Source organism: Cricetulus griseus, chromosome 7 (genome assembly GCF_003668045.3).
Source record: "Cricetulus griseus strain 17A/GY chromosome 7, alternate assembly CriGri-PICRH-1.0, whole genome shotgun sequence".
Taxonomy (NCBI): Eukaryota; Metazoa; Chordata; class Mammalia; order Rodentia; family Cricetidae; genus Cricetulus; species Cricetulus griseus.
Window position 1 is genome coordinate 86238260 of NC_048600.1, and position 8919 is coordinate 86247178.

The following is an 8919-nucleotide window of genomic DNA, read 5'->3' on the forward strand; positions in this document are numbered from 1 at the left end:
TCAAATCCTTGCCAGGCCTAAACCACGAAGTTAGAGAAGTTAGAGAAGTTAGAGTCATGGACCCAATATGGGGAAACTGAGGCCAGGAGATCGGCAGAGACTGGCGCAAGACAAAGACACAGTAGAACTAAGAAGGACCATAGCTTAATTGAATTACTTTCCCCTCGCCTCTCAGGGCACAGATTCAGTGGGTTCTAAGCATCCCTTCTCTCCTCTCTGGGTCGCCTAGAAGCTCAAATCCCCTGAAGTTGTTCCTCTTAGGTTTCCTAGGCTTTTTCTCCACCTGGTGGCACTCCTCCACCCCAGCTTCTGTATTCATGGGTGCATTTATATGCACAGAAATAGGTCTTCCAACATTTCCTCTGCCTCCACACCTGGTGTGGCAACTGCCAAAAATAAGTGCTTTAAAAGCATTGGATGATGGGATGTCTGGGAAGAGGGGACCCAAATTCTGGCTTTGGTGATATAGGGACAACAGTCACTCAAATGAGGCCCAGAGAAAGTGTTGTGTTCCAGAGATTTGTAGAGGCCCTTGAGCCAGTCTCCAAGGTCACACTCAGCCTTAGCACAGGGTCAGAGGCAGTTGTATGTCTCACTGGAGTACTCCCGAGCCCCACTGCTAGGGAAGACTCTGGAGGATCATGGGCCAGGCTAGCCTTGTTATATGCCCCACTTAACAGCTAACAGCCTAAGGAGCAGGCTTCACACCTGGGAGGTACATGCAATCAGCCAGGCCCCACTCCTCACAACCTTCTGCTATATTAATGCCCCAAGCGTAAAAGCAGCCAGCTCTAGGGCTATGCCCGTCACACCTGGCAAATATACAACCCCCATTCCTCCTGAATCCCCAAATCCAGCCTCGGCCCCTGGAGCCCATTCCTTGTTATATGATCCATACTGATTGGGAGGTGGGGCTTCCATTTATCTTTTCCTGCCAGGCTGCTGGGTTCAGGAGCCAAGTGGAGGGAGATAAGGAGGGGGTAGAGATGTGGTGGGCTGAAGAGGCGGAGGCCTCCACATGGGAAAATCTTGGCGTCTCCAGGTCTTATCACCCTCCGGGGGTGGGGGGAACCTAGGCAGTATACTCAGGAGAGAGATACATGGGCCACTGCTCTCTTCCCCTCAGCTCTACCTACCTAACACAGAGCCCTGGAGACTCAGTCCGGAACCCATAGACCTCCAGCCAATTGGGAAGAGACCCTCCTACCCTACCTAGCAAACCCCACCCCTCCCACCAAACTCTGCTTAAATCTCACTCCTTTCTCCTGAGAAACACTCTGCTACACACTAATGGACATTTTTAAATATTTATTTTATTTTTAATCTCTCCCTCCCTCTTTCCCTCTCTCCTTCCCTCCCTCCCTCACTGGTTTGTGTAGATGAGTGTAGATGAGTATAGTGCCCCTAGAGGTCAGGTCTGGAGTTGAAGTTACAGGCAGTTGCCTGATGTGAATGCAGGCAAATGAACTGTTTCTCTGTGTAGCCCTGGCTGTCCTGGAACTCACTCTGTAGACCACGATGGCTCGAACTCAGAGCCTCTGCCTCCCAAGTGCTGGGATTTAAAGGCATGCACCACTATCCAGCTAACAAAGTTTTTGTTGTTTTAAGTCGGTTTTTTTGTTTGTTTGTTTGTGGGTAGACTTTTGTTTTGTTTTGTGTTTTTTAGGCTTTTGGACTTTTTTTTTTTTTTTTTTTTTTTTGAGACAGGGTTTCCCTGTGGCTTTGGAGGCTGTCCTGGAACAGCTCTTGTAGACCAGACTGGTTTCGAATTCACAGAGATCTGCCTCCTCTGCCTCCTGGGATTAAAGGTGTGTGCCACCAACACGTGGCACTTTTGGACATTTTTACTGTTCATCTTTTTCCCATATATCTGAGGGTGTGTCTGCATGTATCATGGGTAGAGGAAAGATGAGGGAATTGTGCAGTCTACCATCTTCACACATGTCTGCTCATATATGTGGGATGTGGGTGTTGAACACATTTGTAAGAACACATATTTGTAGGAGGATTTTTTTTTTCCTTTTGAAACAGGGTTTTATGTAGTCCAAGCTGGCCTCAAATGCTCTACACAACTGAAGATAACCTTGAACTCTTCTTGGTCTTTGCTTCCTAAGTGCTGGGTTTAAGCAAATCTCACCATTGCCCACCTTTGTAGGAGAGATTTGTTCATAGGTGGTCAGTGTAGGTTGATACACACACATATGTAGGTAGGTCAGCATTACATAAACCAGTATAAACATGAGATGTGAGGACATATATGGCCTATATTGCCCATGTGTTTGGACATATGTGAAACACACACACACACACACACACACACACACACACACACATATGCATAATTATGTGCTTGCTTGTCTATCTTCAGGTGAGTCTGCCTTTGGACAAACATTCTTCATTCCTTCTTTCTGGCTGACTCTAATCAAATCTAGAAGACTCTCTGGAAGGCAAAGATTTTGAGTTCTATGGGACCTACCTGCTCTAAAGAGATTCTGGTGTATCAAATTCTGAGGGAAAACATGTTTTGGGAAGGGGGTGAGAGAGAATTGAACTTCGCTGCCCTCCTGAACCAACACTGGGCTTCTTGACCCAAAAAGGGAAGAATTTCCTATAGGCCTCTCCAGACACCCAGGTTACACTGAGGACAAACACCACTCATTCCAGCCTGAAGTGTGAGGATTGCAGTACTGTGCCACCCCACCCCTGGCAAGCGCTCTCTGGAGCAAGCACACACACACACACACACACAGAGAGAGAGAGAGAGAGAGAGAGAGCTGCGCAGGGTGTGGAGACAGCTGCTTCCAGCCCAGATAAGGCTGTTGGGCTCACATTTTCCACTTCCAAGATCCTCCACTTGGTCCCAAGCCCCGGCTCTGGCCCCCTGGCCTGGGGAGGTCCCAGTACTGATTTACCTCATTTCCTCACCCTCACCACCCTGAGAACACGAGAGCCAGGAACGGAAACTGAGGTACAAGGTCAGCAAGCCATGACCTCAGCAAACAGGTGGGGCAGGCACCTACTGAAAGTCGCTCTGAGCCTGAGGACTGGGAAAGGGGTCTCTAAAGCAGGCCAAGCCTAGACTAAAAGGACCCACAGCTCATATCCAGACTCTTGGGCTTCTTGGAAACCTGCCCAGATACTCATCAATAACTCCTGAGTATACACACTGCTTGCCCACCCAGACGGGCTGCCTTAGCCAAGAGGCCCCGAGACCCAAGATCCAAGTGGTCATTGGTTGAGATCAGAACTAAACCTCAAACTCTAGGCTCCAATTCCCTCTCAGCCTTTTCTACGCCCTCCACAATGTCCTACAAAGAGGCCTGGTCCCTCTAGTCCCACATTAGCCTGTCTCCCCTCCCCCTTCCCAAGGAAGGGGCAGGGGGAGGGGTTATTTATAGGGCCTGGCTCAGTAGCCTCCAAGACAAGAGGAGCCAGGCTGCAGAGCTCCAGCTCACCAGGCCTTCCCTAGGGGCCCAGCAGGACGGCCAGTGTCTGCTTTCAGCCCAGCAAAAGGCCATGTCAGTCAGAATGGGCAGTGGGGGTAGGGAGGCCAAAGCAGGGGGCTGGGCCTCAGCATGGTAGGGTCACTAATAGCCCTTTACAGAGGGTAGACAAGTTGGTCATGCTTGGATGCCTTTGGGGAACTCACTGGAGCTGGGAGTGGGAGTTAGGAAGAAAAGTCTAGAGGACACAGACCCATTCTCAGCCACTATACAGTCATTCATTTCCCCAACAAGCCATCTAAGGACCCCTCCTCCTGACCCATGTTTCTCTCTGGCTACATGGGTCTCAGGAATCCACGTCAGGCTCTTCTGACCAGCCCCGAGTGCCCCTCTCTCAGCTGCCCTTATGGAACTCTGCCATAGTTCTGTGCCTATCTCTGAGCCAGTTCCTATGTGCAGAAGCAAGCCTTCTGCTTGTCACACTGTGTGACAAACTGCCACCCATCTCTCAGGGTCCCAGAGCCTCTCACTTTAACAACCTCTAACCTACACCCTTACTCCCTCCGGTCTCCCTGCCCCTGTATTTCTCTCTAGCTGTTGTCTGTTTCAAATGTGGTTGGATGCTTTGCCATAGGATGCGCCTAAAGGTCACTAGCCTGTCTCACTTGTACCTCTGTCCCTATCACTTAGCAGAACCTGCCCTTAATCCCCAACAGTGCTTGTTGGGTGACTGAAGGAAGAAGAGCAGAAGGAAGGAGTGAACGAGGCCATGAATGAGTGACTTGGAGAACAAGGGAGTTTGGGGAAGCAAGAAAGCCCCCCTCTGCTGCCCTCCTAACCCATGGCAACTGCTTGGTGTCCCATGAGTGGAAAGGTAACAGGGGCAGCCCAGGCCAGGTCTCAGTGACACGGCTGGGCCTTGGGCAGCAGCCAGATCGGTCATTCTCATTCTTTCCAGATCAAAGTTCCCCCAGGGAACTGCCTGGAACCTGACACTAGCATGTGGGGGGGGGGGTGGCCTTGCACAGGGGAGGGCAGAGAGAGACTGGGCACCTGTCCTCTGCTGCAGGGATACCAGCAGACACGTTTACATTCTCATCCAGCCCCAGCCCCCAAAAGGAGCCACACAGTGGGTATGGGATCCTCTACTCCGTCTCCAGGCCTCCAAGCCCCCGGGCATCCCCAAGGTACAGTGCCTTGCACTGGAGCCCTCCTGTATGAACCTTGATGCCTCCTAACCCTGCATCCTGGCCATTTTACTACTAAGTCATCCTCTAGACACCTTCCTGGGTCTCCGAAGCCCAGAGTTTTTTATTTATCTGCACTTTTTTATTTCTGCATATTCATCGTTCCTCTCTGGATCCTTGTGCCCCAACTTTGTTTCTCTGAGCACTGATAAGTGTGTTGTTTGTGATTTTGGTTTTGGTTTAGGGTTTTGTTGTAGGAGGTAGGGGGGGTTCAGTGCTGGGTGAGGGCCTTGTGCATATACAGTAGACAAATGCTCTATCTTAAAGCTATACCCAGCACATGAGTGTGTTTCTGTAAGAAAGGAACTTTGTGCACACTCCCCCTCCTTTCCAGCCCTGGTACCCTCGTGTGCACAAGGACTTTTTCAGATAGTAGGGTGTGTTCAAAAGAGAATGGAAAGAGCAGAACCTAAGGCCTCAGCTATAGCTAGGCTTCCTTTATACCCTCCAACAGATAGGTAGAATGCAGGCAAAGTTGGGAGTTGGAGGTTGGTGCCACTTGGTGAGTTCCTTGATTCTTCCACCCTCTTTTCTTCACTAATTCAGTCCTGGATATAGAACAACACCCCTCATCATGGTTCTGATTCCAAGGTTTCAGCTACCTACTGTCAACAAGAAGGTTGAGACTGGGTGGGGTGGCACTGCACTGTAATGCTAGCACCAGGATACTGAGGCAGGAGGGTCATGAATTCAAGGCCAGCCTGGGCTCCATAATGAGGCGCCGTCTCTATGAAGTGTTATTGTCTAGGGGTCTTGATCCAGTTCATTTTCTCTGCCAGCTAAAGAATTAAAAGGCAGGAAACATCTCACACTCAGCAAGTAGCAGCAGGGAGATCTCAGGCACAGCAGACAGCATCAGCTGGTAAAGAAAGGCTTTTATTGGGGGTAAAGAAACACACAGCAAGTCAGGCAGAGAAGGAAGAAAGACCGGGGGGTGGGGGGGGATTCAGGCAGAGGATAAGGAAGAGGAGGAAACAAAAAGAACAGATACAGTATCATATTTTGAAAGACCATATTCATATAAATTTTTATTACTTTATTGTTCTATTTTATGGCTAGCTGTTGTTATTAATCTGTTACTGTATCTAACATAAATTATATTTTATTATAGAAAAACAGGATATAGAAACTCATTGGGTAAAGTGCTTGCCAGGTGAACATGAGGACCTAAGTTTAGATTCCTAGCACCCATGAAAAGCTAGTGCTTGGGGTAAGGGGGCAGAGACAGGCAGATCCTAGGATTTTGCTGACCAGTTAAGCTAGCCAAAATGGTTCAGTGAAAGACTGTCTAAAAAACAATAGAGAGTGATAGAAAACACCCAATGTTGATCTCTAGTTTATACTCTCACGTGCACACATACATGGCACACAAATAAAAAGAAGAGAAAACAAAACATAGGACAGGTGTGGTAGTTCATACCTGTAGGACTAGCACTAAAGCCTAGAGGTGGTGGCAATTGCCTTTAATCCCAGCACTCGGGAGGCAGAGGCAGGCGGATCTATGTGAGTTCGAGACCAGCCTGGTCTACAAGAGCTAGTTTCAGGACAGCCTCCAAAGCCACAGAGAAACCCTGTCTCGAAAAACCAAAAAAAAAAAAAAAAAAAAAAAAAAAAAGACTAGCCCAGGGCAGGATGACTGCCATGAGTTCAAGGCCAGCTTATGCTACATAGTAGACCCTCTCTTAAAGAAAAGCAACCATCTAGAATTCAGTACAATCCTTGTGGGTATTTTTTTGTTGTTACTGCCATTTGTTTTTTGTTGTTGTTGTTTTTGTTTTTCACAATCCATGTGTTTTTAAGCACCCACTGACAACAACCATTACAGATAAAAGGGGACTTCCATATACATATGAAATGGGGACAGAGTGTAACCCAGTACAACTTCCCTAGTGTGCCTGAGGCCCAGGATCTAGCTAGCCCCTTGCACCACTAAAAGCAGAGGTCCTGTTGCCTGGGACTAAGCAGTACCCTAGTCAACAGCAAGTCCAAACAGGCTTGAGGTGAGTAATTGTAAAGACAAAATGTCGCAGGGGTGACATCAGCTCAAGGATTACTAGGAGCTGAATTACATGTAGAAAAGTCTCACTGATTCTGGTCAAAGATGATTGAAGCCACCTCCTGCTTCAAGCACAAATAAATAAATAAATAATAAATAAATAAGCAAACGAATAAATGCAATAAAGTTTGAAAAGGGCTAATGAGATGGCTCACGAGGCAAAGGTGCTTGCCACCAAGTCTGAGCCCAATCCCCAGGGCCCATGATGGAAGGAAGAAACCAAACTCCACAAGCTGTCTCTGACCTTCACATACATAACTGGTGTGTGTGTGTGTGTGTGTGTGTGTGTGTGTGTGTGTGTGTGTGTGTGTGTGTGGACATACACATGCAAAAAGACACAAATGAATGTAATAGTTTTGAAAATAATAATGATAGATACATGTATACATAAGAAGTGGCGATTTCTGTTTTGTATTTTGAGACAGTTTTGATATACAGCCCAGGTTGACCTCAAACTTGAAGCAATCCTTCTGTCTCAGCTTCCCACTTGCTGGGATTAAAAAAGAGTTGCTACCACACCTGGTGAGAGATGTCTTAAAAGGAGGCAGAAGCCCTCAGGAGAGGTCAGAGACAGGCATAAGAAGGCTGAAAACACAGGGTATGTATGGGCTACACTACAAATGAGAAGCAGGCCTGAGGCCTGAGCCTGGCTAGCTTGGGGACCTTGCTGTCACTTGGGGAGCATAAACCAGAGTAGTCCACAAGTTCACCACAAAAATTAAGCAACGTGCCTGCGGTTGGATCCACCACTAAGCCACCAACCTCATGGGAACTGTCCCAGAATTGGATTATTCACAGGAGGTGGAGGCCACAGTAGACACTTCTGAGAAAACCCTAGTCTGGAGTTCAGCCCAACAGAGACAAGTCAAGGCCATTAGCAGCCAGCCTTGAGCTTTATGGACTCTATAGACAACTTTAAAATGAGGAACCAGAGTCTCCGAGATGGCTCAGCAGGTAATGGTGCTTGCTTCTAAGCTCTATAACCTGAGTTCAATCCCCAGGACTCACATGGAAGAAGGAGAGAAGGGATGGCCATGATTTGCCCTCTGACCTCCACCTGTGCACGGTGATAGGCACACACCTATCCAATGCCTTCATGCACACACACATACACACGTAAGTCAACTCAAAGGTTTTGTTTGTTTTTTAATTAAAAAAATAAGATCAAGGGCTAGAGAGATGGCTCAGCAGTTAAGTTTAGGAGCTAGAGAGATGGTTCCACAGGTAAGAGCACTGGCTGCTCTTCAGAGGCCCCTGGTTCAATTCCCAGCACCCACATAGCGGTCCATAACTGTCTGTAACTCCTGTTCCGAAGGATTTGGTGCTCTCTTCTAGCTTCCTCTGCCACCAGGAATGCATGGGATACACAGACATATATGCAGGCAAAACATCCAGACATATATAAAAAGAAAAATAACTTTAAAAAAAAAGTACTGCATACCTGAGTGTCTCCTGTACTCAAGAGGCAGAGGCAGGTGGATCTCTGTAAATTCAAAGCCAGCCTAGTCTACATAGTGAGTTCCAGAACATCCCGGGCTATGCAGAGAGATCCTGTCTCAAAACCAAACAAATGGAAAAAAAGGTAAGGGAGAAAGCATGTACACAGCTGTGAGAATTTCTTTCCTTTAAAAAAAAAATATGGCCAGGCAATGGTGGTACGTACCTTTAATCCCAGCACTTGGGAGGCAGAGGCAGGCGGATCTCCATGAGTGTGAGGCCAGCTGGTCTACAGAGCTAGTTTCAGGACAGCTAGGGCTGTTACACAGAGAAACCCTGTCCCAACAAAACAATACAAAAAAATTAAAGATGTATTTATTTTTATGTGTATTAGTGTTTTGTCTGTATGTATGCATACCACATGCATATGGTACCCACAGAGGCCAGAAGAGAGCATCAGGTTTCCTGGAGTTGGAGTTATAGATGGTTGTGTGTTACTTTATGGATTCTGGGAACTGAACTCACGTCTGCAAAGGCAGCAAATGCTCTTAATAACTGAGTCACCTCTCCAGCTTTTTCTGAGCCAGTGAATCTATTGCTGTAGTTCATCACTGACATCAACCCCAGATTCTTCAGCCTTTCCACACAGGCTCAATACAGAAACTCTCCAAGGAGGTTCCAGGCTTTTAGTACCTGACTGGGCTACCTGGATCCAGAAGCTCCATGGTTCTTGCCA